Source organism: Ranitomeya imitator, chromosome 5, assembly GCF_032444005.1.
Source record: "Ranitomeya imitator isolate aRanImi1 chromosome 5, aRanImi1.pri, whole genome shotgun sequence".
NCBI classification, from domain to species: Eukaryota; Metazoa; Chordata; class Amphibia; order Anura; family Dendrobatidae; genus Ranitomeya; species Ranitomeya imitator.
Window position 1 is genome coordinate 169444929 of NC_091286.1, and position 18564 is coordinate 169463492.

Consider the following 18564-nt stretch of genomic DNA (forward strand, 5'->3'; position numbering starts at 1 on the left):
ATCATAAAGACATACCGGCAATGCAATCGCAAGGGGGATGAAGTGAAAGCATCTTTCTTTGAAAGCAGACTGAAGGAAAAAATGGAAGGAAATGGAGGCTGAGCTAACATAATGCATTGCAAAAGGGGGAGGAGAATCAAACATGAAAAATAGAAAAAACAGAAAATAGGACTGTGAACATGATTCTGACCACTAGAGGGAGCCAAAACACTACAGACAAATAAAGATATGAATATATGAATTCCTGTATACTCATACCAGTGGGGGAACTGCAAATTATGCAAACAGATAATCAGAGGTAACAAATTAGATTGCGCAGACAGAACAATTGTATTTTCATTAATTGGAGTTTTTTGGAGCCACAAAATATGCCCTGTTAATAATATATTATGCAGGAGCTACTAATGTATTCATCCCAGTAGGGTTAAAGGGATTATAAAAACTGTTCTGTTTCTTCCTCCCCACAAACAACACCTCTCCAGCATGGTTTGTATATTTTATTGCAGCACTGTGTTTGGGAAAACAAACTTCCTCATTATGTTTTAAATATGCAAATAGTGTCTTCAGAGAGAAAGAGGACTTGAACTCTAGCACCATCTTTTAGGTGTAGCAATACTAAAAGTCAATTTCGTCCCTTTAACGAGCCTTTCCACATGACAATAAGTCAAACTATACATTCCATTTGCAGACATGTGTTTCCAGGTGTTTGCCCCTCTTCAGTGCAAAGAAAGAGATCTGATTTGGCTAGGTGTGAGGCCTCTAACTGGTGATCTAAAAAGGAATATTTTTCCTTGTGGAGATAGTAAATCTGACATAAGAAGACTTATAGGCCATGCAATGCTAATCCAAGAATTTAAATGTGTAAATAGCCTAGATAAAGGGACTGTCACTTGAACTCTAGTGCAATATATTAGATGTAGCATCCTAAACGTCAATATCATCAAGCCTCTAACATGACTTAGGAAAGGAAGCCAAACTATACATTCCTTGTGCAGACATGTTTCAGGGTGTTTCCTTTCATCACTGGAAAGGAAGTCTGATTTGGTCTTTCTAAAAGGTAATGTTTCTGCTTGTGGAGAGTGCCAAGTAAATATAACAAGACATAGAACCTATGCAATGCTCCTCTGGTAATTTAACCCCTTAACGACCGCCGATACGCCTTTTAATGGTGGTAGTTAAGTGTACCATATATGCTCGAGTATAAGCCGAGATTTTCAGCCCATTTTTTTAGGCTGAAATTGCCACTCTCGGTTTCTACCCGAGTCACCCCCACCGGTCTGTCTCCCGTCACCCCCACGACCTGTCTCCTGTTGTGAATTCTGTGGTCAAGCTCCCTCCTGTGTTCATGAGTGGTACTTCGGCTGGTTCTGTCTATGAGCTTCCGCTGGTATATGTGAGTGGGGCTGCGGCTTCTGAGTTTCCATCCTCAGGTGACGAGGTTAAGTCGTTAGGTGCTGCTCTATTTAACTCCACCTAGTTCTTTGTTCCTGGCCTCCAGTCAATGTTCCAGTATTGGTCTGGCTCTCTCCTGGATCGTTCTTGTGGCCTGTCTGCCCTGCATAAGCTAAGTTCTGCTTGTGTTACTTTTGTTTGCTATATTTTCTGTCCAGCTTGCTATATTGGTTTTTCTTGCTTGCTGGAAGCTCTGAGACGCAGAGGGAGCACCTCCGTACCGTTAGTCGGTGCGGAGGGTCTTTTTGCCCCTCTGCGTGGTTGTTTGTATGTTTTTGTGTTGACCGCAAAGCTATCTTTCCTATCCTCGGTCTATTCAGTAAGTCGGGCCTCACTTTGCTAAATCTATCTCATCTCTGTGTTTGTATTTTCATCTTAACTCACAGTCATTATATGTGGGGGGCTGCCTTTTCCTTTGGGGAATTTCTCTGAGGCAAGGTAGGCTTATTTTTCTATCTTCAGGGCTAGTTAGTTTCTCATGCTGTGCCGAGTTGCATAGGGAGCGTTAGGCGCAATCCACGGCTACCTCTAGTGTGGTATGATAGGATTAGGGATTGCGGTCAGCAGAGTTTCCACGTCTCAGAGCTCGTCCTATGTTAGTAACTATCAGGTCACTTTGTGTGCTCTTAACCACTAGGTCCATTGTGGTTCTGAATCACCTGTTCATAACAGTACTGGAGGCCTCAAGTACTAATGCTTCTAAATAGAGGGAAAAGAGAAGTTCTGAGACCATTTTTTTTTCTTTGCACTGTGTTTTGTCTTTCTTTTCCCCTAGACATTTGGGTGGTTCAGAACACAGGTGTAGACATGGACATTCAAGGTCTGTCCTCTTTGATGGATAATCTCACTATAAGTGTTCAGAACATTCAAGATTTAGTGGTTCAGAATCCTATGTTAATTCCTGAGTTATTTTCTGGAGATAGAGCTAAGTTTCTGAATTTCAAAAATAATTGTAAACTATTTCTGGCTTTGAAACCCCGCTCCTCTGGTGACCCAGTTCAACAAGTAAAGATCATTATTTCTTTATTACGTGGCGACCCTCAAGACTGGGCTTTTTCCCTTGCGCCAGGGGATCCGGCATTGCGTGATGTTGATGCGTTTTTCCTGGCGCTTGGATTGCTTTATGACGAACCTAATTCAGTGGATCAGGCAGAGAAAATCTTGCTGGCTCTGTGTCAGGGTCAGGATGAGGTAGAGATATATTGTCAGAAATTTAGGAAGTGGTCTGTGCTCACTCAATGGAATGAATGTGCTCTGGCAGCAATTTTCAGAAAGGGTCTCTCTGAAGCCCTTAAGGATGTCATGGTGGGATTTCTTATGCCTGCTGGTCTGAATGAGTCTATGTCTTTGGCCATTCAGATCGATCGACGCTTACGTGAGCGTAAAACTGTGCACCATTTGGCGGTTTTATCTGAGCATAAACCTGAGCCTATGCAATGCAATAGGACTTTGACCAGAGCTGAACGGCAAGAACACAGACGACGGAATGGGCTGTGTTTTTACTGTGGTGATTCCACTCATGCTATCTCCGATTGTCCTAAGCGCACTAAGCGGTTCGCTAGCTCTGCCACCATTGGTACGGTACAGTCGAAATTTCTTTTGTCCGTTACTTTGATCTGCTCTTTGTCATCCTATTCTGTCATGGCATTTGTGGATTCAGGCGCTGCCCTGAATTTGATGGACTTGGTGTCATGATCCCAGTGCTGGGTTTCACCTGCACGCCAGGGGTTAATGTGTTGATCAGTGCAGGCTCTGACCTGCACACCTGGGGCTTGTTATTGGCCTCTCTTTGGTTCGGGGTGAGCTTCTTATAGTCCTGGGAAGCTTCAATCTCTGTCAGTTATACTTTTGCTATTGGCTGAGTGTGTTGACCTCTGTTTGCTTGTGCCTTGTGCCAGTATTGTAGCTTGCTTGTATGGTTCTGACTCGGTTCTGTTCCCTGGTGTGATTTTTGCCTTCTGATTCTGTACTGTGTATCTGCTTCTCTGGTTTTCTGACTCCTGCCACGTCCCTGACTATTCTTTATTTCCTTGCTCCTTGTGTACTGCGTTTCCGTTCCCGTTTACTGACCTCGGCTTGTCTTGGATTGCGCCTCCCTCTGCCTCATCCTTTCCCTGGTGTCCGGTGACTCCCTTTCCCTTCTCCTGTACCCTTTGTTCCTGTAGTATCCTGCATACTCCTGCTACAGGACTCTAAGCCCCGCCCCCTGTTGTCACGTGACCACAGGTCCTTTCAGTACATTCACTACCTGGCGTTCTGCTCACTCCAGCTCAGCTGTTACGGTGTTTTCTTGCCCAGCTCTCGGGTGCTGTGAGTATAGCTGTCACAGGCTGTCTGAGACTCTGGGTTCTCACTGTCAGGGCAGCATAAACCACTGGGGAGTGCCACCTGGTGGTTTCTCCTGATATTATAACTGACCTTAAACTTTTTTTTTTTTTTTTTTCCTTTTCCCTGCAGCATGGACCCGCTGCATGCTTTATCTGAGCAGGTGAAACACTTGACTCAGTTGCTGCAGAACCTAAATTTAGAGCACCAAACTCTGGCCCAGTCCCAACGGCAGGTTGCGGACTCGGTTCAGGGGGCGCTATCCGCAGGGTTTCAGCAGCCGGGGGCTAGAGATGTCTTTTTAGTCCCACCCGAACCCCCGGTTAAGTTACCAGATATGTTTGCTGGTAACAAAAGAGATTTTAGAGTGTTTAAGGAGGGCTGTAAGCTTTTCTTTTCTCTGAGACCCCGCTCCTCTGGGGATGAGAAACAGAGGGTGGGGGTGGTTATGTCCCTGCTTAGAGGGTCCCCGCAAGCCTGGGCATTTTCTCTTTCCTCTTCTGCCCCAGAGAGAATGTCTGTGGATGTGTTTTTTGAGGCCTTAGGGCATATTTATGATGAGCCGGATAGAGTGCGTTTGGCTGAGGACAAGGTGATGAGTGTCTGTCAGGGGAAGCGCTCGGCAGAGTGGTTCTGTTCTGAATTTAGACGTTTGACAGCCGAAGTTTCTTGGAATGATGCCGCCCTTCGGGGGTTGTTCCGTAGAGGCCTGTGTGAACGTCTGAAGGACGCCCTGGCACTTCATCCTCCACCTGACTCCCTGGAGGATGCCATGATTCAAGCGGTTCGCATGGATCGCAGACTGCGGGCAAGAGGCGTTATGCAACTCGAAAATTCCTTATTTTCCAGTGGAGGTGAGACCCGGACTCATCCTGCGGCTATGAAGGTGAGCACGGTCACCTGTGAGATGGAAAGAAGACGTCGCCAGGAGAAGCAGTTGTGTTTCTATTGTGGGGAATCTGGACATTAGAGGAAGGACTGCCCATCCTGTCCGTCATCCTCCAAGGTGGCGGGAAACGACTAGGTCTGGGTAGTAGTCGAGGAGGCTACCCAGACCTTCAGGTACGGTTTTCCTCACTTGCAAAAATTGTGCTTCAGGTGGAACTGGAACTTGGTGGTGGTCCTGTTCAGACTACCGCCTTTGTTGACTGTGGTTCTGCTGTTAACTTGATTGACACCCGGATTATGACTCTTCATAAGATAGGGACAGTTAGGCTTCAGGATCCTGTTAAACTGGTGGCGATTGACTCATCCCCTCTTACTCGGGACGGTATCTGTTTCAGGTCTGAACCTTTTTCTCTGAGAGTGGGCCCCACTCATGTGGAAAAATTAAGTTATCTTGTGTTAGATAATTTGCCTGCGGGACTGGTACTGGGAATGCCTTGGCTTCAACACCATAATCCTACTATTGATTGGGTGATGGGGGAGATCACTCAATGGGGATGCAAAGATAAATGTTGTAATCTGAAACCTCATGTTAACTCTGTTAAATCCATATCTGTGTCGTCTGTCGGTCTGGAGGGTATTCCGGAATACCTGAAGGATTTCAAAGACGTGTTTTCCGAAAGTGAGGCTGAGGCGCTGCCACCACATAGACCCTACGATTGTGCCATTGATTTAGTACCTGGAGCCAAGTTACCTAAGGCTCGGTTGTTCAATTTGTCTGGTCCTGAGCGTCAAGCTATGAAGGAGTACATTGCTGAGAGTCTCCGCAAAGGGCATATCAGGCCTTCTGTTTCACCTGTGGCAGCAGGATTCTTCTTCGTGAAGAAGAAAGATGGTGGTTTGCGGCCGTGCCTTGACTTTCGGGAACTTAACAAGATAACAGTTAGGAACACTTATCCACTTCCCCTCATTCCAGACTTATGTAACCAGTTATCAGGGGCACAATGGTTCTCCAAATTAGATCTCTGGGGGGCCTACAACCTGATAAGGGTTCGGGAAGGGGACGAATGGAAAACGGCGTTCCTCACATCAGAGGGACTCTTTGAAAATCTCGTTATGCCATTTGGGTTAACTAACGCCCCTGCTATTTTCCAGAACTTTATCAATGTGGTGTTTTCAGACCTGATAGGCCGTTTTGTTGTCATTTATTTGGATGATATTTTGGTATATTCCCAGGACAGTCAGTCTCACTTGCAACATCTACGGACAGTTCTCCAGAGACTCAGAGAGAACCAATTGTTTGTGAAATTGGAAAAATGTTCATTTTTCGTTCAAGAACTGTCTTTTTTGGGGCTGATTGTGTCCAGTATGGGGTTTCACATGGATCCTAAGAAGGTGCTGGCAATTGCAGACTGGGTTCAGCCTCGAGATCTCAAGGGGCTCCAGCGCTTTTTAGGGTTTGCGAACTATTACCGGAGATTTATTAAAGGTTTCTCACAAGTGGTTAAACCACTGACGGATCTTACCCGGAAGGGTGCAGACGTAAAAAATTGGTCGGAACTTGCTAAGGAGTCCTTCTCTGCGCTTAAGAAATGTTTCATGTCAGCCATGTTGGTGCAGCCTGACCCGTCCAGACCTTTTATTGTGGAGGTGGATGCTTCTGAAGTGGGGGTGGGGGCAGTGTTGTCCCAGGGTCCGGTCACCCTCACTAATCTCAAACCCTGTGCCTTTTTCTCCAAGAAGTTCTCTTCCGCCGAGAGAAACTATGATGTAGGCAATAGAGAACTTCTTGCGGTCAAGCTGGCATTCGAAGAATGGAGGCACTTTTTGGAAGGGGCGGCTCACCCTATCACTGTTATCACGGATCACAAAAATTTAGCATACCTTGAATCTGCTAAGAGGCTTACTCCTAGACAAGCCCGTTGGTCAATTTTTTTTTCACGATTCGATTTCTCCATTACTTTTCGACCGGGGTCCAAAAATGTTAAAGCGGATGCCCTGTCCAGAAGTTTTGACCCGGTGTCTCCCCCCGAGCCGCCGTCCTCCATTCTTCGCCCGGGGGTGGTAGTAGCGGGGATCTCGTCTGAGTTGGAACAAGAAATTTTGAGGGCTCAGTTCCTAGCTCCGACAGCTAGACCAGGGGATAAATTGCTTGTTCCAGATTTATTGCGGCCTAGACTTCTGCAGGAGTTTCATGGGTCTAGGCTCAGTGCTCATCCCGGTATCACAGCCACTAGAGAGGCTGTAGCCAGGGTGTTTTGGTGGCCTTCACTTGGGTCTGATGTTAAGAGATTCATTTCTGCTTGTGGTGTTTGTGCCCGTTCCAAAAGCTCGCATAGCCGGCTGGCTGGGGAACTCATACCTTTACCGGTTCCTGATAGACCATGGACTCATCTCTCCATGGACTTTATTACCGGTCTTCCACCTTACAGGGGTAATACCGTGATCTGGGTGGTGGTGGACAGGTTTTCCAAACAGGCCCATTTCATTCCCTTGGCAGCATTGCCCTCAACAGAAACTTTGTCATGGTTGTTTGTGCTGCATGTGGTCCGTTTGCATGGGGTACCCCTTAATGTTGTGTCTGACAGAGGGGTGCAGTTTGTGGCCAAATTTTGGAGGGCATTCTGTAAGAAATTGGGCATCTCACTCTCCTTCTCGTCGGCGTATCACCCGGAGAGCAATGGTCAGACGGAACGCACCAATCAATCCCTGGAACAGATTCTCAGGTGTCTGACCTCCGCCAGACAGGAGGATTGGTGTGATGCGTTACCGTTGGCGGAATTTGCTTTTAACAACCGGGTGAGTCAATCCACCAACATGTCCCCATTCCTGATCAATTATGGGTTTAATCCCCATTTTGGGGAATTTTCTCGATTGGATTCCGGCTGTCCAGGAGCTGAGGGGTCTGTTCAACGGTTAAAAAATATCTGGGCTGAAGTCCAGCGTAATATCTCTCGGGCCCAGGGGAGGTATAAATATTTTGCGGACAGGAAGAGAGCCCTGGGACACATGTTTCAGGTGGGGGAGAAAGTCTGGCTCTCCACAGGTAACATCAATTTGAAGGTACCATCAGCTAAATTGGGACCGAAGTTCATCGGTCCGTACGAGATTGTGGAGATAGTCAATCCAGTGGCATATAGGTTGCATCTTCCCGCGTCCTTAAAAATATCTAATGTGTTCCATAAATCTTTGTTGAAACCCATGGGGTCTGTCAAGGAGGACTCAGAGTCTGTTGTTCCTCCAGTGTTAGTGGAGGGTCACTGGGAGTACGAGGTCGGACATATTGTGGACTCTCGGCGAGTGCGCCGCTCCTTGCAGTACCTGGTCCACTGGAAGGGATATGGACCGGAGGATCGTTCATGGGTCTCTGCTCACTCGGTACATGCGGATCGTCTGGTTCGGGCTTTTCATGCCAGGTACCCAGGGAAGCCTGGGGGTCCAGAGGCCCCCGTTGAGAGGGGGTACTGTCATGATCCCAGTGCTGGGTTTCACCTGCACGCCAGGGGTTAATGTGTTGATCAGTGCAGGCTCTGACCTGCACACCTGGGGCTTGTTATTTGCCTCTCTTTGGTTCGGGGTGAGCTTCTTATAGTCCTGGGAAGCTTCAATCTCTGTCAGTTATACTTTTGCTATTGGCTGAGTGTGTTGACCTCTGTTTGCTTGTGCCTTGTGCCAGTATTGTAGCTTGCTTGTATGGTTCTGACTCGGTTCTGTTCCCTGGTGTGATTTTTGCCTTCTGATTCTGTACTGTGTATCTGCTTCTCTGGTTTTCTGACTCCTGCCACGTCCCTGACTATTCTTTATTTCCTTGCTCCTTGTGTACTGCGTTTCCGTTCCCGTTTACTGACCTCGGCTTGTCTTGGATTGCGCCTCCCTCTGCCTCATCCTTTCCCTGGTGTCCGGTGACTCCCTTTCCCTTCTCCTGTACCCTTTGTTCCTGTAGTATCCTGCATACTCCTGCTACAGGACTCTAAGCCCCGCCCCCTGTTGTCACGTGACCACAGGACCTTTCAGTACATTCACTACCTGGCGTTCTGCTCACTCCAGCTCAGCTGTTACGGTGTTTTCTTGCCCAGCTCTCGGGTGCTGTGAGTATAGCTGTCACAGGCTGTCTGAGACTCTGGGTTCTCACTGTCAGGGCAGCATAAACCACTGGGGAGTGCCACCTGGTGGTTTCTCCTGATACTTGGAGTATGCTAGGCGCTGTGGGTTTTTCTTGGAGCCCTTGCAGTATCCTATTCCATTGAGAGGAATTGATGCTACGCCTTTGGCCAAGAATAAGCCTCAGTACTGGACCCAACTGACCATGTGCATGGCTCCTACAAATCAGGAGGATATTCGCTTTTTGGTGTTGCATAATCTGCATGATGTTGTCGTGTTGGGGTTGCCATGGCTACAAGTCCATAACCCAGTATTGGATTGGAAATCAATGTCTGTGTCCAGCTGGGGTTGTCAGGGGGTACATGGTGATGTTCCATGTCTGTCTATTTCATCATCCACCCCTTCTGAGGTCCCAGAGTTCTTGTCGGATTACCGGGATGTATTTGATGAGCCCAAGTCCAGAGCCCTACCTCCGCATAAGGATTGCGATTGTGCTATCGATTTGATTCCTGGTAGTAAGTTTCCTAAAGGTCGACTGTTTAATTTGTCTGTGCCTGAGCACGCCGCTATGCGGAGTTACGTAAAGGAATCCTTGGAGAAGGGTCATATTCGCCCGTCGTCGTCGCCATTGGGAGCAGGGTTCTTTTTTGTGGCCAAGAAGGATGGTTCGCTGAGACCTTGTATTGATTACCGCCTTCTAAATAAAATCACGGTCAAATTTCAGTACCCCTTGCCGCTGCTGTCTGATTTGTTTGCTCGGATTAAGGGGGCTAGTTGGTTCACCAAGATAGATCTTCGTGGTGCGTATTATCTTGTGCGCATTAAACAGGGCGATGAATGGAAAACAGCATTTAATACGCCCGAGGGCCATTTTGAGTACCTGGTTATGCCATTCGGGCTTTCTAATGCTCCATCAGTGTTCAGTCCTTTATGCATGACATCTTCCGAGAGTACCTGGATAAATTCCTGATTGTATACTTGGATGATATTTTGGTCTTCTCGGATGATTGGGAGTCTCACGTGAGGCAGGTCAGAATGGTGTTCCAGGTCCTGCGTGCGAATTCTTTGTTTGTGAAGGGGTCAAAGTATCTCTTTGGTGTTCAGAAGGTTTCATTTTTGGGTTTCATTTTTTCCCCTTCTACTATCGAGATGGACCCTGTTAAAGTTCAGGCCATTTATGATTGGACTCAGCCGACATCTCTGAAGAGTCTGCAAAAGTTCCTGGGCTTTGCTAATTTTTATCGTCGCTTCATCAATAATTTTTCTAGTATTGCTAAACCGTTGACTGATTTAACCAAGAAGGGTGCTGATGTGGTCAATTGGTCTTCTGCTGCTGTGGAAGCTTTTCAAGAGTTGAAGCGTCGTTTTTCTTCTGCCCCTGTGTTGTGTCAACCAGATGTTTCGCAAAGAAGTTCTGATGGCTCGGTGATGAAACCATGCGCCTTCTTTTCCAGAAAGTTTTCGCCTGTTGAGCGTAATTATGATGTTGGCAATCGAGAGTTGCTGGCCATGAAGTGGGCATTCGAGGAGTGGCGTCATTGGCTTGAAGGAGCTAAGCATCGGGTGGTGGTCTTGACTGATCATAAGAACTTGACTTATCTCGAGTCTGCCAAACGGTTGAATCCTAGACAGGCTCGTTGGTCGCTGTTTTTCTCCCGTTTTGACTTTGTGGTTTCGTACCTTCTGGGCTCTAAAAATGTGAAGGCGGATGCCCTGTCTAGGAGTTTTGTGCCCGACTCTCCGGGTTTGTCTGAGCCGGCGGGTGTTCTCAGGGAGGGGGTGATTTTGTCTGCCATCTCACCTGATTTGCGGCGGGTGCTGCAAAAATTTCAGGCTAATAGACCTGACCGTTGCCCAGCGGAGAAACTGTTTGTCCCTGATAAAAGGACGAGTAGAGTTATCTCTGAGGTTCATGGTTCGGTGTTGGCTGGTCATCCTGGAATCTTTGGTACCAGAGATTTGGTGGCTAGATCCTTTTGGTGGCCGTCTCTGTCGTGGGATGTGCGTTCATTTGTGCAGTCCTGTGGGATTTGTGCTCGGGCTAAGCCCTGCTGTTCTTGTGCCAGTGGGTTGCTTTTGCCCTTGCCAGTCCCAAAGAGGCCCTGGACACATATCTCTATGGATTTTATTTCGGATCTCCCCGTCTCTCAAAAAATGTCGGTCATTTGGGTTGTTTGTGATCGCTTCTCGAAGATGGTCCATTTGGTACCCTTGTCTAAATTGCCTTCCTCCTCTGATTTGGTACCATTGTTCTTCCAGCATGTGGTTCGTTTACATGGCATTCCGGAGAACATCGTTTCTGACAGAGGTTCCCAGTTTGTTTCGAGGTTTTGGCGAGCCTTTTGTGCTAGGATGGGCATTGATTTGTCTTTTTCCTCGGCTTTCCATCCTCAGACAAATGGCCAGACTGAACGAACCAATCAGACCTTGGAAACATATCTGAGATGTTTTGTTTCTGCCGATCAGGATGATTGGGTGTCTTTTTTGCCTTTGGCTGAGTTCACCCTTAATAATCGGGCCAGCTCAGCTACTTTGGTTTCGCCGTTTTTCTGCAATTCTGGTTTCCATCCTCGTTTCTCTTCAGGGCAGGTTGAGTCTTCTGACTGTCCTGGTGTGGATACTGTGGTGGATAGGTTGCAGCAGATTTGGACTCATGTGGTGGACAATTTGACATTGTCTCAGGAGAAGGCTCAACGTTTCGCTAACCGCAGGCGCTGTGTGGGTCCCCGACTTCGTGTTGGGGATTTGGTTTGGTTGTCATCTCGTTATATTCCTATGAAGGTTTCCTCTCCTAAGTTTAAGCCTCGTTTCATTGGTCCGTATAGGATTTCTGAGGTTCTTAATCCTGTGTCTTTTCGTTTGACCCTTCCAGCTTCTTTTTCCATCCATAACGTATTCCATAGGTCATTGTTGCGGAGATACGTGGCACCTGTGGTTCCATCCGTTGATCCTCCTGCCCCGGTTTTGGTTGAGGGGGAGTTGGAGTATATAGTGGAGAAGATTTTGGATTCTCGTATTTCGAGACGGAAACTTCAGTACCTGGTTAAGTGGAAGGGTTATGGTCAGGAAGATAATTCCTGGGTCTTTGCCTCTGATGTTCATGCTGCCGATCTGGTTCGTGCCTTTCATTTGGCTCATCCTGGTCGGCCTGGGGGCTCTGGTGAGGGTTCGGTGACCCCTCCTCAAGGGGGGGGTACTGTTGTGAATTCTGTGGTCAATCTCCCTCCTGTGGTCATGAGTTGTACTTCGGCTGGTTCTGTCTATGAGCTTCCGCTGGTATATGTGAGTGGGGCTGCGGCTTCTGAGTTTCCTTCCTCAGGTGACGAGGTTAAGTCGTTAGGTGCTGCTCTATTTAACTCCACCTAGTTCTTTGTTCCTGGCCTCCAGTCAATGTTCCAGTATTGGTCTGGCTCTCTCATGGATCGTTCTTGTGGCCTGTCTGCCCTGCATAAGCTAAGTTCTGCTTGTGTTACTTTTGTTTGCTATATTTTCTGTCCAGCTTGCTATATTGGTTTTTCTTGCTTGCTGGAAGCTCTGAGACGCAGAGGGAGCACCTCCGTACCGTTAGTCGGTGCGGAGGGTCTTTTTGCCCCTCTGCGTGGTTGTTTGTAGGTTTTTGTGTTGACCGCAAAGCTATCTTTCCTATCCTCGGTCTATTCAGTAAGTCGGGCCTCACTTTGCTAAATCTATTTCATCTCTGTGTTTGTATTTTCATCTTAACTCACAGTCATTATATGTGTGGGGCTGCCTTTTCCTTTGGGAAATTTCTCTGAGGCAAGGTAGGCTTATTTTTCTAACTTCAGGGCTAGTTAGTTTCTCAGGCTGTGCCGAGTTGCATAGGGAGCGTTAGGCGCAATCCACGGCTACCTCTAGTGTGGTATGATAGGATTAGGGATTGCGGTCAGCAGAGTTTCCACGTCTCAGAGCTCGTCCTATGTTAGTAACTATCAGGTCACTTTGTGTGCTCTTAACCACTAGGTCCATTGTGGTTCTGAATCACCTGTTCATAACAGTTTCCCCTCTCCCTCAGTCCATCTCTCTTCCCCGAGGGTGTTTCTTAACCCCTCCTTCACAGCAGCAGTGGCGGTGGTGGAGCAGCGTGATCCTGGCATGTATTAAGTAGGTAGCGGTGTCTCAGTAACCTATGGAGCAAGCGGTAGCCATACACAAGGTGGAGGTTGCGGGCGGCCCGTATTTTCAGTGCTGCACGCTTCACTTCCGGCGACATCATGAATACTCATAAGCCATAATGAGCGGGTCCGAAAGTGAAGTGTGTGCAGCGAAAATACAAGCCACCCGCACACTCTACCTGCCGTACGGCTACGGTTTGTCCCCACGACTGCTACTAATCGCCAGGTACGAACTGGGGATGAAATTCAGCCCTGGCATTTGAAATCACACAGGCCCATGGTGTCCCCGTCCCCAATAACTAGATGGGATATATTACTAATATTGCCCTGGATGGAGGAAAGGAAGAATTACTACAAGACCAATATTTCTATACCCACAGCATGCTGAGGTAAGTGATGGAGTGACCGGCTTTGTGCTCCATCACAACTGTTAACAGTATGGGTGTCTTGAGAACATTGATTCTGTTAACAAAGTAGCACACAAGGCAGCCCACAACCAGACCGGCCCTTCTGGCATTTGCCAGAATTGCCAAATGGCCAGTCCGGCCCTGCTAATCGCAACGGGGAGAGAGGAGACTCGTGGAGAGAGGGGAGACTTGTGGTCCCAGTAACTGCTGCATCTCCCCGCTCGGCATATACTCGAGTCAATAAGTTTTACCGTTTTTTTAGGTAAAATTAGATACCTCGGCTTATACTCGGGTCGGCTATACTCGAGTATATACGGTACTTATTCCTCAGCGCCACTTTTTAATGGAGCTGAGAAATAAGGTTATAGCGCCCCCCAGCATCAGAAATTCTCCAGGGTCTCAGCTACCGTGGGTAGCCGAGACCCCAGAGAACATGATTCGGTTTGGTTTTTACCGACTCCCAGTGTTGTGATCACCGTTATTCACGGAATAACAGCGACCGCAAAAAAAAGTCTAATTTCCCATTTAACCCCTTCCTGACCTTTGACACAGCGTATGCGTCATGAAACCTGTGCCATTCCGACCTGTGACGCAGCATATGCGTCATGGCCAGATTGGGCTCCTGCAGGCCGGGTGAAAGGGTTAACTGTAATTTCACCCGGCCTGCAGGGACAGGAGGAGTTGTACTTTAGCCCAGGGGGGGTGGTTTCACCCCCCCCCCCCCCCCCCCCCGTGGCTACGATCGCTCTGATTGGCTGTAGAAAGTGACGTTTCACTTTCACTTTCAATCAGAGTGATAGTAATATTTCACCAATGAAAATTGGTGAAATATTACAATCCAGCCATGGCCGATGCTGCAATAGCATCAGCCATGGCTGGAGATCGCGATGTGCCCCCCCCCCCCCACTGCCACCGATCACCCCCCCTCCGGTCCTCCGTCCGGTCAAATAGTGTCCCCCGCTTTCCTCCGTCCTCCTGTCCACTCCCCCCGCTGTCCGGTCCCCCCCCGCTGTCCGGTCCCCCCATCATACTTACCGACCTCCTGTGTGCCTCCCGGTGTCCATCCGGCTGCTGCATGGGTGCCGCCATATTGGAAAATGGCGGGCGCATGCGCAGTGCGCCCGAGGAATCTGCCAGCCGGCAGATTCGTTACAAGTACATTTTGATCGCTGTAATAGGTTCTATCACAGCAATCAAAATAAAAAAATAATAAATAAACCCCCCCTTTATCACCCCCATAGGTAGGGACATAAATAAAATAAAGAAATTTTTTTTTCTTTGCCCCACTAGGGTTAGGGTTAGGGTTAGGGTTAGTTCACACTGCGTCTAAGCAGTCCGTTAGACGGACTACGTTACACCATGGCATAAACGCGGTGTAACGTAGTCCGTAATGGCCGCCATTGACAGCAATGTCGGACGCATCACTAGCGCACGCCCACAATGGGCGTATGCTAGGGATGTGCCGTCATTGACTGACGGACCCGGAGACGCGGGCTGCAGCGTTTCCAGGTCCATCACTGCTAGCGCAGATAGAGCTAGCAGATACTCTATCTGCGCTAGTGCGATGCAAACGTCGGCACTTGCGCTAGCAGCAGCCCATTGAACCTGGCTTTAGGGTTTGGGTTAAGGCTAGAATTAGGGTTAGAACTAGGGTTAGGGTTAGAATTAGGCTTTGTGCACACTTTGCGGATTTGGCAGCGGATCTGCAGCAGATTTGGCTGCGGATCCACAGCGGATTGGCCGCTGCGGATTCGTAGCAGTTTTCCATCAGGTTTACAGTACCATGTAAACCTATGGAAAACCAAATCCGCTGTGCCCATGGTGCGGAAAATACCGCGCGGAAATGCTGTGTTGTATTTTCCGCAGCATGTCAATTCTTTGTGCGGATTCTGCAGCGTTTTACACCTGTTCCTCAATAGGAATCCACAGGTGAAATCCGCACAAAAACACTGGAAATCCCCGGTAAATCCGCAGGTAAAATGCAGTGCCTTTTCAAAAATGGTACGGAAAAATCTCACACGAATCCGCAACGTGGGCACACAGCCTTAGGGTTAGGGTTGGAATTAGGGCTAGGGTTGGAAATAGGGTTAAGATTAGGCTGTGGTTAGGGTTAGGGGTGTGTTGGGGTTAGGGTTGGGATTAGGGTTAGGGGTGTGCTGGGGTTAGGGTTGTGGTTAGGGGTGTGTTGGGGTTAGGGTTGTGATTAGGGTTAGGAGTGTGTTGGGGTTAGTGTTGGAGTTAGAATTGAGGGGTTTCCTCTGTTTAGGCACATCAGGGGTCTCCAAACGCAACATGGCGCCACCATTGATTCCAGTCAATCTTGCATTCAAAAAGTCAAATGGTGCTCCCTCCCTTCCGAGCCCCGACGTGCACCCAAACAGTGGTTTACCCCCACATATGGGGTACCAGCATACTCAGGACAAACTGGGCAACAATTATTGGGGTCCAATTTCTCCTGTTACCCTTGTGAAAATAAAAAATTGCTTGCTAAAACATCATTTTTGAGAAAAGAAACATGATTTTTTATTTTCATGGCTGTGCGTTGTAAACTTATGTGAAGCACTTGGGGGTTCAAAGTGCTCACCACATATCTAGATAAGTTCCTTGGGGGGTCTAGTTTTCAAAGAGGGGTCACTTGTGGGGAAGCTCCAATGTTTAGGCACACAGGGGCTCTCCAAACGCGACATGGTGTCCGCTAATGATTGGAGCTAATTTTTCATTCAAAAGTCAAATGGCGCTCCTTCCCTTCTGAGCCCTACCGTGTGCCCAAACAGTGGTTTACCCCCACATGTGAGGTATCAGTGTACTCAGGAGAAATTGCCCAATACATTTTGGGATCCATTTTATCCTGTTGCCCATGTGGAAATGAACAAATTGAGGCTAAAAGAAATGTTTTGTGAAAAAAAAGTACTTTTTCATTTTTACGGATCAATTTGTGAAGCACCTGGGGGTTCAAAGTGCTCACTATGCATCTAGATAAGTTCCTTGGGGGGTCTAGTTTCCAAAATGGGGTCACATGTGGGGAAGCTCCAATGTTTAGGCACACAGGGGCTCTCCAAACGCGACATGGTGTCCGCTAATGATTGGAGCTAATTTTTCATTCAAAAGTCAAATGGCGCTCCTTCCCTTCCGAGCCTTGCCTTGTGCACAAACAGTGGTTTGTGACCACATATGAGGTATCGGTGTACTCAGGAGAAATTGCCCAACACATTTTGTGATCCATTTTATCCTGTTACCCATGTGAAAATGAAAAAATTGGGGCTAAAAGAAATTTTTTGTGAAAAAAAAGTACTTTTTCATTTTTACGGATCAATTTGTGAAGCACCTGGGGGTTCAACGTGCTCACTATGCATCTAGATAAGCTCCTTGGGGGGTCTAGTTTCCAAAATGGGGTCACTTGTGGGGGAGCTCCAATGTTTAGGCACACAGGGGCTCTCCAAACACGACATGGAGTCCGCTAAAGATTGGAGCCAATTTTTAATTGAAAAAGTCAAATGGCACTCCTTCCCTTCCGAGCCCTGTCATGCGCCCAAACAGTGGTTCCCCTCCACATATGGGGTATCGGTGTACTCAGGACAAATTTTGCAATAACTTTTGGTGTCCAGTTTCTCTTTTTACCCTTGGGAAAATAAAAAAATTGTTGCTAAAACATCATTTTTGTGACTAAAAAGTTAAATGTTCATTTTTTCCTTCCATGTTGCTTCTGCTGCTGTGAAGCACCTGAAGGGTTAATAAACTTCTCGAATGTGGTTTTGAGCACCTTGAGGGGTGCATTTTTTAGAATGGTGTCACTTTTGGGTATTTTCAGCCATATAGACCCCTCAAACTGACTTCAAATGTGAGGTGGTCCCTAAAAAAAATGGTTTTGTAAATTTTGCTGTAAAAATGAGAAATTGCTGATCAAATTTTAACCCTTATAACTTCCTAGCAAAAAAGAATTTTGGTTCCAAAATTGTGCTGATGTAAAGTAGACATGTGGGTAATGTTATTTATTAACTATTTTGGGTCACATAACTCTCTCGTTTAACAGAATAAAAATTAAAAATTTGAAAATTGCTAAATTTTCAAAATTTTAGCCAAATTTCCATTTTTTTTCACAAATAAACGCAAAAATTATCAACCTAAATTTACCACTAGCATGAAGCCCAATATGTAACGAAAAAACAATCTCTCAGAACCGCTAGGATTCGTTGAAGTGTTCCTGAGTTATTACCTCATAAAGGGACACTGGTCAGAATTACAAAAAACGGCCAGGTCTTTAAGGTCAAAATAGGCTGGGTCATGAAGGGGTTAATTTCTCTCTCCTCTGATATGATCTTGCAAATCAGGGCAGAGAAAAATGGAGTCCCCCGAGCCCCCTCCAGTACCTTCGCTGTCCCTGGACCCTCCTGCAGCCCCTGGTCCTATCCCCGGCTGTTGGCATCTTCTTACATGAAGAAAATGGAGAGGGCATGCTCAGTGTGCCCGCTGAGATCTGCCGGCCGGCACCCAGCAGCAATAGGACATTTTTCCTATTGGTTCATTTTGAACACTGTGGTAGACCCTATCACAGTGATCAAAATAAAAAAAATTGTAAATCAAGCCCCCCTTTATCACCCCCTTAGTTAGGTAAAAATAATAAAATATATAATGTATTTATTTCCATTTTTCCATTAGGGTTAGGGTTGAGATAGGGCTAAGGTTAGGGATAGAGTTGGGGATTGGGTTAGGATTGGGGATAGGGTTTGGGTTGGGGCTAGGGCTGGGGTTTGGGCTAGGGTTAGGGTTGGGGCTAGGGTTAAGGTTGGGCTAGAGTTAGGGTTGGACTAGGGTTAGGATTAAGGTTGGGTTGGGTTAGGGTAGTGTTATGGTTATGGTTAGAGATGGGATTAGGGTTAGGGGTGTGTTAGGGTTGTGGTTAGGGTTATGGTTGGGATTAGGATTAGGGGTGTGTTGGGCTTAGGGTTGGTGTTAGAATTGGGGGGTTCCACTGTTTAGGTACATCAGGGGTCTCTAAACGTGACATGACGCCCATCATTTATTCCAGCCAATTTTGTGTTCAAAAAGTCAAACGGTGCTCTCTCCCTTCTGAGCCCTGCCATGCGCCCAAACAGTGGATTTCTCTCACATACGGGGCATCGACATACTCAGGAGAAATTGCACAACAAATTTTGTGGTCCATTTTCTCCTGATACCCTTGTGAAAATAAAAAAAAAATGTAGTTCCAAAGTAAATTTTTTGTTAAAAAAGTAAAATGTTCATTTTTTCCTTCCACATTGCTTTAG